The following is a 14245-nucleotide window of genomic DNA, read 5'->3' as shown; positions in this document are numbered from 1 at the left end:
TTATAGTAACAGGGAGGAGAATGGTGGTTACCAGGATTGGAGGAGGTCAAAAGGTACAAACTTTCAGTTATAAAACGAATCAGTTCTAGAGACCTAAGGTATAGTATGGTGACTATAGTTAGTAATAATGTTTATATACTTGAAATTTGCTAAAAGTAGATCTAAAGTGTTCTCAACATGAAAAAGAAAAACAGCAACTACATGAAGTTATAGATATATTAATATGCTTAAATGTGGTGATCACTTACATATATAGATCTCAAAACATCATACTGTACATCCTAAATGTATACAACTTTTAGTTGTCAACATAGCTGAGTAAATCTGGGAAGAAAAAGTTCATGAAAACAATGAGCTCTTCTGTCCATGCTGCTGTGTTCTCAGCACCAGAAGTAGCATATCATATAAACGCTGAATACATACATGTTCAATGATTGAAGAGGAAAAACAGAATCCAGAGGTGTTGATCCACAATATGCTAGGAATTTGGCCTGCTTTTCATCAGTGCATCAGTTCTGGGAGCAATAGACAGAGTTCCTGGTGACAGGAATAAAAAGTAGAGATGATTTCAAGAACTTTACAAGTGAATGCAACAGAAACCTCAAACAAACTAGTCGTATAGGATCTGAGGGAGTATCACCATTCAAAGTATGCATCTCAGACAAACAGACCTGAGTTCAAATCCCAGTTCTACCACCTGTACCCCAGGAAAATCACTTAAATTCTCTAAGCCTCCATTTCATCAACAGTGAGTTGGGAAAAATAATGCCTAAGTCATAAACTCATATGATTGTAGTAAGGGTTATATAAGCTAGTTAATGTAAAGCACTTTACACACTGTCCACCACATGGTTAGTGATCAATAAACAACACCAACACAATGAAAACCATAGCAACAACAAAACCACAATGAGACACCACCTTATATCTATTAGGATGGCTACTACTGAAAATACAAGTGATGGTGAGGATGTGGAGAAACTGAAACCTTTGTGAATTATAAGCGGGAATGTAAAACTGTACAGCCACTATGGAAAACAGTATGGCAGTTCCTCAAAATATTAAAAGTAGAATAACCACATGATCTACCAATTCCACTTCTAGGTATATGCACAACAAATTGAAAGCAGGGTCTCAAAAAGATGTTTTCCACATTCATACAAGCATCATTCGCAATACCTAAAAGGTAGAAGCAACTCAAGTGTTGATTAACAGGAGGATGGATAAAGAAAATTTGGTACATACATAAAATTGAATATTATTTAACCTTAAAAAGTAATCCTGACAAATGCTACGACATAGATGAATGTTGAAAACATTATGGTAAGTAAAGTAAATCAATCACAAAAAGGACAAATACTCTAGGATTCCACTTATATGAGTTATCTAGTTTAGTCAAATTCATAGAGACAAAAAAGTAGAACGGCAGTTTCCAGGGCCTGGAGGGAGGGGAGAATGGGGAATTTGTGTGTAATGGGTATTAAGTTTCACTTGCTCAGGATGAAAAGAGTTCTAGCAATTGGTTGCTCAACAACGTGAATGTACTTAACACTAGTGAACTGTACTCTGTATACCTCACCACAATTTAAACACAATTTAAATGCACACAGCAAAACTGCAATAATGCACAAAAGAAAAGATGAGTTATGTCCACCAGAGGTCTCCCTTACTCAGAGCTGGGCCGGCATCCAAAACTGCCGGGTAGCAGCAAACCTCTTCAGAGCAGTGCCTGGCAGCTTTTGTTTAGGGCACTCTGTGTGGGTCAGACTGACCTGCTGATAAGGGAGAAGCTCAGGTAACTTTAGGAAAAGCTGTTGTTTCCAGAATTATTCCCCTGATATTTTTATATTAAAGTAATTAGATGAGTGGGTGTCACAAAGAAAGCATGGTGCAACAAAAGCCAAACTTCAGAAGGAAGATTATAAAGATAGAGAATTCCAACCCCGGGGAAGAAAAATGAATGATCAGGAAAGTAAGCCACAATTGTACATGAGTGGAGGAGTGGGTCACTAAGAGGCCAGGAGGCAAGTTACATCTGTTGGGGTATCAGCTGAGTTCTACACTCTGAACTGGCCATGGGTCTCTATCTTACCTGGATGTTTTAGAACTATGTATCTTCCTACTAGTTTTTCAGGCATACTGTGAAACAGAGAGGAAAAAGATCAACAAATATAGTGATTAGGTAGCCCATGTGGGGTCTGGAGAGAACATTTTCCGTATGTTGTTGGAATTTGAAGTTATATTAATTGCAACAGATCAAAGAATGAGAGTGAAGTGAAAAGTGGAAGGAACAGATAGTGATCATAGTTTTAAGAAAGTTGTTTTGAAAGGGAAGAAAAAAATAAGACCATTAGTCTTTGAGGTCAGCAGGGACAAGGATGAAAGATAGCAATGTTTTCTTTCCTTCTGCGGTAGAATGGATGAAGCTTCCACTCCCCAGATATCCAAAACCCTAAGCTACACATATGATCCTTATATGGCAAAAGGGACTCTGCAGATGTGATTAAGGTTAAGGAGCTTGAGATGGGGAGATTATCTGCGTGGACCAAATTGAATCGCATGAGTCGTTAAAAGTAGAGAATTTTTCCTGGCTGGGTCAGAGATGCCATCTTGCTGGCTGGGAGGGCAAAATGGGGCCATGAACTAATAAGGAAGGCAGGTGGTCACTATAGCTAGAAAGGTAAGAAAATAGTGTCCACTCTAGAGCCTCCAGATGGAACTAACCCTTCTAACTCCATGATTTTAGCCCAGTGAGGCCTGTGTCAGACATCTGACCTCCAAAACTGCTAGATAATACATTTATATTGTTTTAAGCCAATATATTTATGGTAGTTTGTTACGTCGAAAATGGAAAACTAAGACACCTCTTTATAAGCAATTTTTATCAGATTTGATATTATTTAATCAAATAATATAGTGTAGCAGAGCATAAAATCATGTTACATGGTATGGTAGTAATGAAAGCATTAAATCGAGGTTAATAAATACAGTTGCCATATATTCAAGTGTTACACGTATACCAGTTGTTCTAGAGAATACCCGCTTGCTATTAAGAGGTTTCTTGAGAATGGAAAGTATTCATTTTGAAAAGTAACATAACAAAGAACAGGGAGAAAAAGCATCTTTAAATAAAGGAAACATTGCTTCTAATTCCATTCATCATTTACTCAACACATATTTACTGAGTGCTTTACCAATGTCCTATTCTATAGCAGCTTGTGGTGACAGAACAGAAAACAAGACAAATACTTGCTCTCCAAGAGCTTACATTCTAGGGTAGACTATATCAATAAAAAATAAGTACATAAAATATGTCACGTGATGATAAATGCCTAAAAGAAATAAAATTAAATTCAGGAATATGGGGTGAATGAAAAGGATAACCAGGGAAAGACTTTCTGAAAAAGTAAACTCAGAGATGCCACCTGAATAAAGGAGGAAATATATGTATATTTGGGGACATGTATCCCAGGCAGAGGGAACAGTAAGTGCAAAGGCCCTGGGGTGTGTGCACATTTGATGAGCTAAAAGACAAGTAGGAAATCCCATGTATGTAGCACAGGGAGGACAGGAAAAATGGGAAAAGAGCTCAGAAAGGAATGAATGGGAGAGCCAAATGATAAGACCTTATAGATCATTTTTAAGACTTTAGCTTTTACTCTAAGACATGAAGCCATTGGAAAGAAGGTTTTGAACAAAGCCATAAAATGACCCATGTTAAGTATTAAAATAACTACTCTGAGTGCTTGCTATTTATTTAGTTAGTTAGTTAATTAGTTTTTTCGGGTCACACCCATGGCATATGGAGGTTCCCCGGCTAGGGGCCTAATCAGAGCTACAGCTGCCAGCTTATACCACATCCACAGCAATGCCAGATCCAAGCTGCATCTGAAACCTATACCACAGTTCATGGCAATGCCAGATCCTTAACCCACTGAGCGAGGTCAGGGATTGAACCCACAACCTCATGGTTCGTAGTCAGATGGGTTTCTGCTGCACCATGACGGGAACTCCATATTTTTTTATTTTAATTTTTTTTCATTTTTAAAGTTTTATAGAAGTATAGTTGATTTACAAGGTTGTGATAATTTCTGCTATACAACAAAGTGATTCAGTCATATATGTACATACATCATTCTCTTTCAGATTCTTTTCCTGTATAGATTATCACAGAATATTGAATAGAGTTCCCTGTGATATACAGCAGGTCCCTGTTAGCCAATTATTCCATATACCTCAGTGGATTACAACATTATAATAAAAGCAAATATTTGGAAGCAATATGAAAATACAATGATAGAGGAATGATTAAGTCAATTGTATAATGAAATAGTAAGTATCTATGAAAATACTGTTGTTTATACAGTTGTGGAAATATATTTGTAATATACTATTAAGTAATAAAAAGCATACTGAAAAATAATTATAATGTAATCACATAACTTGCTATACATAAAGATTATAGAATTCTTGTCAATGTATACACACACATGTACACACACTATCAATAGTTTTAGTAGATTTTAATTACATTTATTCTCTAAATTTTTCTATAATTGTACATTTTGTTGATAGGAAAAAATAGAAAAGTTATATAGATGTTTTAACAAGATTTATATTGACAAGGAAATGTTTATGGCAGAATGCTAAAAAAAAGGAGAGAATATAAAATAACACACAGAATGATAACAAGTTAATAGAAAAAAAATTTGAGTAGAGAAAGGCTATAAGGAAATAACACTGAAATATTCACAATAGTGGCTTTTAGGTAATTTTTTCTGTTAAGCTTATAAATATCTGGATTAAGTATATACGTATTTTTAAAAAGCCATTTTAAGGCTTTTTATTTGTATTGTTCTGCTTGCCTCCCTAGCTGGATTGGTTCATAAACTTAAAGCAGCTAAGAAATTGATTTCTGTTTTCTGTTTTCCTTTTTTACATCCCCTATTGCTATAATTGTGAAAAAAAAGCTTGGGGCTAATTGATTTCCCACTTCATCTTTGCCTTTCTACCAAGATCACATTCTTATCTTAAATCCAGCCCTTGCTGCTACTGTTTCTGCCTCCTCTATTTCACCCTGGGATGGTTGGTCTGAAATATGATTCATTATTTTGAAATATGAGCATTAATCACAATGGAGAAAACACTGTGCAGGTAGAAGGAGGAAAATTTGGACTTTTATAAAGTAATGACTAATACTGATATCCACAAAGGGATTTCTATGTAGAAAGGATATTATTTAACAAAAGATAAAGATGAGGTCTCTGACATCCTGAGTATTAAAAAAAAAAAAAAAGAGCCATGATTATTAAGACCTAGCAGGAGGGTGATATAGCTCTGAGTCACCAAACTAGATTAGGTCCTCAAGGAAATCTGTAAAATTAAGTCTATAAAGGCTGGCCCAGCTGGTTAATTAGCACACTGTACAGCAGATTATGTTTTATAGTTTGATTTTTATATTCTAAGCTACAACCTAATAAGTCAGGCCAATTACATTACCTAGGACTTGACTTCTTCTTTCTCCTATGAGCTCACCAGCAATCACTAAACTTGCATTTATATACAGTGAAGACCATTTTTATTATACCTGGTTGCTCAAACCTCTGAGTTAAAAAGCATGGACAGTGAAATGCTTCCAGATTGGCTAACCCACAGAATGCTATGTTCAGAACCCAACTAGTGCCAGCCAAAGGAAATGATTCATTTACTAAGGTTGTAATTACAGCTATGAAACAGCTGGTTCTGGGTTCTTTCCCCCGGCTTAAGCTACTTTCTAACATCTGCTAGTATGTGTAGAGAAAGGCACTGACTTCTTATACGTATCTTCTCTTAGACAGAAAAGAATGTTATATTTCAGAGGGCTTAGAGTGTTTAATCAGAATAAACAAGGTATTGCAAACTATTCCATTTAGAATGGATAAAAAACAAGGCCCTACTGTATGGCACCAGGAACTATATTCAATCTCCTAGAATAGACCATGATGGAAAAAAAACATTTTAAAAAGTGGCTGAGTCACTTTGCTGTACTGTTGATGATGGCACAACACTGTACATCAACTGTAATAAACAAACAAACAAGATATCAAACACTGGGGGGCCAAGATGACCAAATACATGAACTTGAAAAGGACAGTATACTTAAGATCTTGTGAAATCTTTTAATTAAGACCCATGTCATGCATGCCATTCTAGAATAGGCTCTATTTGTTCACCGGTTCCAGATGATGACAATGATGGTGATGCTAATGGTGATGAAGATGGTCTGCAATTGCCTTGGCTCTACAGTTCCACTCGATTATAGAATCTATTTTATTGTTTCACTTTATACAATTCATATTCTCTCTCTCATACACACACACACACACACACACACACACACACAAAGTACAGATAAACTTCATTTTTTCCTCTATGTCTTTATTTTTCTATTTTCTTATATTTTCCTATGCTGTTTCATTAGCTCAAAATGCCTTTCTTTTACCTTGCCAAAGCCTCCTGTCAGAATCGTATTCGTCCATACCTATAATCCAAATAAGCTTTTTCATGAACATTTCCCTGCTTGTTTCCAACTAGATGCTAATGTAAGATGAGTCAGGAGAGTGCAGTTGTCAAGAAAGCTTGCTGGATCCATTCTACATAAGGGCATCTCTCAGTGTGGCACTTCTTATCTGCAAGATGTTAGGCAAGTAGCTTAACCTCTCTTTACCGGTTTCCTTATCAATAAAATGAGAGCAATAAATAGTATCTTCTATAAGAATAATATTAGATAGCACTTTTAAATTTCCTAAAATGGTGACTGGTAGGTAGTAAGTGCCCAAAAGCTATTTTTATTAGGTTCTGCTGCACAAATCTCTCTCTATCCAAAGCACCACTTGTGGAGAAAATACACGAAGCTTGAGGTTACATGAAGAAAAATTAATAGCTTTTCTGATGACCTCCTCCGAATGGAATTAATAAAGAGATCCAGCATTCCATTCAAGAACTGCCGGTCTCAACATAAATATTCACCCTCATGTTCCTGATACAAAGCGATAATTTGGTACACTCTGGGTGATTTAGAATAGGTACAAGTTTTTGGTTTTGTTTTTATACTGTTTTGGCACTCCGTGTTAATCCTGTTTTAGGTAATATCTCACTGCTACAAACCTACCCCTTACATTCTCAGGGTATAAACTCTAAGAATATATTTAATACTAAATAGACCCCTGACATTCACATAGTAGGAAGTACAATAACAGTAATGAATCAGATTTAGATAACAGTACTAGAACAATTAGCAATAATTACCAGTTTTATACAAATGGAAGAATCTAACTGCTTTTTAAGGAAATAGGTGATGGGAATGATTCCCAATGAATTTTAAGGATTGGAATTTGAACTGAATGAATTACTTTGAGGATGCTAAGCAAGGACCAGAATTTTGACACTTCCATTTCCAAGAGAAAAGCATAATTGAGAATTTAGTTCTTCAGAGACTTGAATTATATCAGACAGTGAATTACCTCATCTTTTAAGATCGATAAACCACATCAAGGTTTAGAACTAGATTCCTCTTTCAAGCCATGAATATAATGAGATGACACAGCAAATTGCCTAAGGAAGAAGATAACACTAAGAAAATGAAAGTCATACTAACTGAATGTCAATACCATTAGCATTTGTTAAGGATAAAAGAAGGCACTGTAGCAACTTTGAAGATGCATTCAATAAGTAAATTCATATTTGTTCTGATCCTCCAAGGGCCTACTCTGGGGAATAAATGAGTTAAAGGAGAAGTATAAAGGGCAGAGAGTTGTCAGAGTATGTTATTATTTACACATACTCTGAAAAAGATGTTTACTACCAAGTTCTGGAAATAGTTGCTAAATTTCATGTCTGTGCTTCTTTCTGAAAATTGCATGCTTTGTGTGTGTGTGTGTCTTACGGTAACAGTTTTGTCTTGTTTTGTTTTAGAGAATATTTAATGTCATGATTTTACTTAAGGTCAGTACAGAGATACAGATTTCCTAAGATAGCTTTCCTTAATAGAAAACGGTCTCTTTTGAAAATGTGCATACACAGGAACATGGCAAGACTTTCTAATATCTAGTGATAATTTATCCTTATGATAAAATCGAACCATTAACCAACTGAAAAACAGCTTGATTTTATCTTTATTTTTTATTTTTTATTTTTGGGGCCTTTTTGTCTTTTTTCTAGGGCCACACCTGCAGCATATGGAGGTTCCCACGCTAGGGGTCTAAACAGAGCTGCAGCCACTGGCCTACACCAGAACAACAGCAATGCCAGATCCAAGTCTCTTCTGCAACCTACACCACAGCTCACAGCAACACCAGATCCTTAACTCACTAAGCGAGGCCAGGGATCGAACCCACAACCTCATGGTTCCTAGTCGGATTCATTTCCACTGCGCCATGACAGGAACTCTGATTTTGTCTTTAGAGTCTTAAGAACACCTTTACTACTGGGGCCAAAATGAATGAAACTAAGCTATTTCATCTTCCTGACTCCTTGAAGAAAATTACCTTGACCGTCCTTTACTTACAGAACTATCTACCAGGCAGAGAAGCTGGAAAGGCAATACTGGTCTGTCAAAAAGGCTTTGTCCTTTTTTGCATGCAATGCATCATCAGTGAGGACAGAAGATGATCAGTACAGGCAGGTGAAGATACACAGGGATACACTCTAAAATTATATCATATTTGGTAGCCACTAATCCAATTTACAGACTCATCTTGAAACTTAAATGTTAACCTCAATACTCACTCTCATTTCCAGTCAATGTCTGTCTATTCCCCCCTCTAAATAGCTCATGAATCCACCCTTCCTTTCCATTCCCTCTGCCACTGGAGCAACCTTAATTTATTTCTTTCTAGGTAAAGGAGATGAAAGCTTTTGGAGGAGTGGTTATGTTGGCATTTGTAAATGAGGGCACAAATCATCACTCATAGGCATGAATTATATGAGTCAATATCTTTGATAGAGGAAAGTCATCAAATTCTAAGAGCCCATTTTTAGAAATTTTAGATTCAGTTATTCTCATGAACTGGCTTAAAAGGTTAACCCAGAGTCCTGAGGGATTACATACTGGGACTCCAGATCATAGGAGAATATGAGGAAGAGAGAAAGGGTCACACTTAAATCACATGCATTTAACATGCAACAATACTTTTACAGAAGATACAATTTTAAGGTCACCATTAGGGAAAGCCTTTAGAAAATACACCTCTGAAGCACAGTATTATTCAGCATGTGAGGAGTCTATTTTGTAGATGGAAGAACCTGGATTTTCCTTCTTGCAGGACTGCACACCAGCCATGCCAGTGGGGATCAGAGGACTGCCCTGACCTACAGCAGCATACCAAGAACCTCCCAGGAGCTGGCATCACCACAGCATAATATGGCCCAAGTCCAAGAAGATTTCATCAAGTTCATAGATGTTCTCAGCCTCTGGTACATCAGAATCTCCAGAGTCAAAATTCAGATGCCTGGTCCCTAATCCAAAAGATTCAGAATCAAACCTTTGATTGCTGAAGACCAGTGGGTTCAACCAGGGTGCCAGCTACAACTGACACAGATGAAGTAAATAATAATAATTGCAACCTCTAATCGGGTACCTACTGTGTGTTAAGTTCTTTGCTCAGTGTTATGTGTATATCATCTCATTTAATATTTAACCTTCAAAATAATGTGAAGTAGATGTTTTAGCCCCATTTTAACCACCAGGAATCTGAAGCTCAAGAAGCAATTCTAGCTGGTAGGTAACAGAGCCAGAATTCAAACCTGGCTCCAGTTTATGCCAAATCCAAACCCATTCCCTATCACTACACAATACCTCCTCTTTGAGATTCTATCATAGCTGTAAGCCCTACATAGATACTTACTCTATAAGCTTGGATTACTGAGTGAGGAGTTAGGGAGAGCATGGATCAGCGTATCTTATTACTTCCTTTGACCTTTTATTAGAAAACTGTTATTTCCTTTTTTAAGAACTCATCAAGATAGGACCTAACATTAAGTTAAATGAGTTGATGGCAGCATAACATATTTTTATCCACAGAGTGCTAACAGAAACTTAGTTTGGGAAATACCAAAATTTTAAATGGCTTCCACATCCTTCCCGGTGTTTGGTAAGCAAACAGGTTTCTTGGATTACTCATGTGCCCTGAAGTCTGTTTAGAGATTCTAATCTATCCATCCAAGTCTTCTAGACCTGTTTTGAGGCCTTCCAAGTCCCAAATCAGAGATTCATCAGGTTTTTCTACATTAGGTTTTCCTACAAATTTTCCTACATTTCCTCTTTTATCCTGATGCCAGAAGCTCACTTTTAGTTGACTTGACTGATCAGGGCACAACAGTACTATTTCTTTTTTCTCTTTTTTCTTTTTCACCATTTATTCCCCTCAAAAAACTAGGTTCATAACTTTTGAGATCACAGAGTAAAATCCCTTCAGCAGAACTCTGTTAAAAATTTTAGAGTTATTTCTGTGATGGGCCCTTTTTTTAAGCTACTCAAAAACTCCACATTTGTTTGGAATATGTCACTATGTTACAACAGAATCTATGTACCAGTCTGTAAATGGCAATTTTAATAAAAAACAGAGAAAAAGGATCAAAGTCGAACAATCAACACTAAAATTAATCATTACTATATTTTGAAGTAAGAAGTAGGGAAGGTACCATGAATTTCACAAATTAGCAACTAGTGTCAGAGATAATAACCAGTGGCCCATTTCTTTTCTCTGGCCATAGGATCCTGGCACAGAAGCACCTTGACACCCTCGTGTGCTCATCCTTCAAATCTGACTACCTCTGCCCTCTCCTCCTGTGCACACTTATCACCTGACACAGCTCAAGTCCAGTTGGAGCCAAAGACTGATGAGCACAAACTCTACCCAGTTTCTAATTGCCAGGAATTCATATAGAAGGGGATATTTGAAAATGGAAGACCATTTGTAAAGTTCTGGCCAATTTATATATTTTGTCTGAGTGTAATTTAATGAAGAAGAGGTTTGCATCATAACTTGCATGACAAGGTAGACTGCTGCTCATTTTGTAACCTGAAATAGAGATCAAAAGATTTCTTTAAGGCACCTGACTATAATATAATAACAAGATTAGATAGATAGACAGACAGACAGAGAAACAGAAATTCCGTGTCTTTCTGTCCCAAATAGCTGGCATATTGTATCACTAATATTCCCTTGGTTAGAAACATAGACTAGAATGGAGAAAGTGTGGGAATGATTCATCAAACATAAAAAAAAAAAAAGGAAATTCTCCTTTCTGAGCATGAAACAAAGCTAAAGCAAGGATTGTGTGATCCTGTTGGTAAATGAGAAACAGCTCACAGTTCATAATCATGCATTTTAAGAATTAATAAAAGATAAACTTGTTCCCATTATATAAAATGATAAGAAAGCTATTCTATATCAATGAAATGTTCGATTTATCATGTTTGCCTATTTCAGTAAGTACAATTTTATTTATTTTTTCTTTTTAGGGCCACACCTGTGGCATATGGAAGTTCCTGGGATAGGGGTCAAATTGGAGCTGCAGCTGCAGGCCTACACCATAGCCACAGCAGTATGGATTCCAAGCCACATCTGTGATCTACACCACAGCTGATGGCAATGCCAGATCCTTAACACATTGAGCGAGGAGGCCAGGGATCAAATTTGCATCCTCATGGTTACTAGTCAGGTTCTTAACCAGCTGAGCCATGACAAGAACTAGTAAGTGCAATTTTACACTTAAAGCATTCAGAGGCCTGTTTATCTCACAGCCCATTTGTGATAGGCATTCAGTCTTTGCCAGTGTTTTGTTCTCTTCTATCCCTAGGCACATAGAAAGATTACACTTCCCAGAGATACCGAGCCATGGCCATTCTTAACTCATGGAATATGAGTAAAGGCAAATATTATCTTTTCCAGGTGAAAGTATTTGACAGTATTTAAGCAGACCACCATTCCTTGGCCACTGTGCCCATAATTTTCCCAGTAATTAAGTCTCCATCAGTTTCAGTCACAGGAGAGGATGATATAAAATAGAACTTCCCTCTGCACTCCCATTACCAATGTGCAAAAGATATAGTGTAAGAAATAAACCTTTGTTGTTTGAAGCTGTTGTTAAGAAGAAATTTGGGAGTTGTTTCTATTGCGGTATAAACTAGTTTATCAAAACTGATACAAATACCTAAAGTAAGATTCTCTTTGGTCCTATTGGAAATAGTGATGATATCATTGAATAATAATTTTGAGGAAATCATTTTGCATGTATGTATTTAAAATGAATAATATGCTCAATTACTAAAATTAATATTTATAATTTATCAAATACTTTTTCCCTGATCGTTGTTCTAAACACTTTACATATATTATCTCACTTAATATTAAGAACAATACAATGAACATTTGAATTAACACAGGGAACTGAGAGATCATTTAACTCAGACGCCCAGGTCCCTAAACATGGTTAAGTGGTAGGTCTGGGATAAGAACCTGCATCTGTCTGAGGTCAGATCTTTGCCTTTAAACGCCATGAAGCTTCCTTGGTGTTTTGTAATACAATGCCTAATTGCATCTCCATAAATAAAAAGGTTTGATTCCAAAAATAAATAAGTACAGATTGCTGCCTGGGTCTAAAGCTTCCAAATATTCTCATAGCTTGGATCCACAGCAAGAACTTTGAGCCTGGGCTGCCAAACAACATGATGAAGCAAAAATTAACATTTCTATATCTATGCAAGTTCAGTTTAGATTAATTCAACTGAATTTTCTCAACTGCTTTTGCAAGATAATTATCCCCAAATCCTAGAGCAACCAACCACGGTATGTAATCAACTAACTTTTCTCTGTATATAAAATAGCACTAGTTATGTAACATCCTTGTGAGAACTAAGAAAATAATCACTCAAACATCTCTGTATGGTTCAAATGAGGACTCCTAGTTAACAAAGGCTGCTAATAGTTTCATCTTAACTGGATTTAGCTGCCCAACTTTATCTCAACATCCTAGAAATATTTCCAGTTTTCCTTCCAGATATGACTTATCAAGATATGACATACTGAGGTACTGAGTATGATGCATTGATGTTTTATATATACATAAACATATGTACACTATATTTGTTATATATGAATATTAATATATGCATAAATTATGCATATGACATATGCATTTGTGTATATGTAATTATGCCATACACATACATATACAAATATACACGTATACTTTACATATATAATAATCCATTTAATCTTAATATCAACCTTAAATAAATCTGAGCTACACATTTTTTTTTTCACATGAAATAATAATGACTTAATACATTCTCTGATGCCTCTTCAAACTCTTCTGACTCTCAGGTGATAAACATGCTCATATTCTCATAACAATTCTCCTTCTACATCTCTCAACCTTAAATTCTGTTAGTCCTTCACCAACAAGCTTTTGAAAACGAATCCATGTTTCTCACCTCCAACTAGAGACCGCAAAGTCAGGAATCAAAACCACATGATACTGATATCAAAGCCAGTGGTTTAAGTCTTATACCACAGGCACATTCAGATATTCATATTTCTACATTTTTTTCTGGCTGCAAGGTACACGAAATATGTAGCTTATGTGGTGGGTCTGTGGGCAAAAGACAAACTCAGACTAAGATAGTAGGGTCTCTGCTATAAGAGTTTATTGGACAAATCTGTGAAGCCAGTGGTCATGAACTCGACCTTCGTACCACAGCCTGCTGTTGCAAAATTATTTTTACTTCCCTTCAATGTCATCACTCTCTACTCATTTCTCACTTTTCACAAAGGCAAATCCCAGGCTCAGCCATCAGAAAGACCTATCACTTTAGAGCACTTCCTAACATCAATTTTTTTCCTGGAGGAAAGAGAGGAGAGAAACACAAAAACTGTTTGATTTTCAATTCAGTTGTATTTGAATTGTCAATGGCTGCTTACCTTAAGCAAAGTTGTACTTTTTTATATAAAAAAAATCCATCCATGGAGTTCCTATTGTGGCTCAGCAGTTAACGAACCCAACTAGCATTCATGAGGACACAGGTTCAATTTCTGGCCTAGCTCAGTGGGTTAAAGATCCAGCATTGCTGTGAACTGTGGTATAGATTGCAGACACGTTCGGACCTGGTGTTGCTGTGGCTGTGGCGTAGGCCAGTGGCTACAGCTCTGATTGGACCCCAGCCTGGGGGAAGCTCCACATGCTGTGGGTGTGGTGCTAAAAA

General features: G+C 36.5%; 1 long non-coding RNA gene across 2 annotated transcripts in view; it reads right to left on the bottom strand.

Annotated features, from left to right (window-relative positions):
• Positions 1 to 239: 239 nt before the first annotated feature.
• LOC125126195 (uncharacterized) overlaps positions 240 to 14245 on the bottom strand; it is a 233060-nt gene continuing 219054 nt past the window's right edge. For both annotated transcript variants that reach the window (XR_007134550.1, XR_007134551.1), the window contains one exon: positions 240 to 537. This is a non-coding gene — a long non-coding RNA (uncharacterized LOC125126195). The remainder of the gene's footprint in view (positions 538 to 14245) is intronic.

The sequence above is a fragment of the Phacochoerus africanus genome, chromosome 4 (genome assembly GCF_016906955.1).
Source record: "Phacochoerus africanus isolate WHEZ1 chromosome 4, ROS_Pafr_v1, whole genome shotgun sequence".
NCBI lineage: Eukaryota > Metazoa > Chordata > Mammalia > Artiodactyla > Suidae > Phacochoerus > Phacochoerus africanus.
The sequence above is the reverse complement of the archived record's forward strand: the minus strand, read 5'-3'. Positions and strand labels throughout refer to the sequence as shown.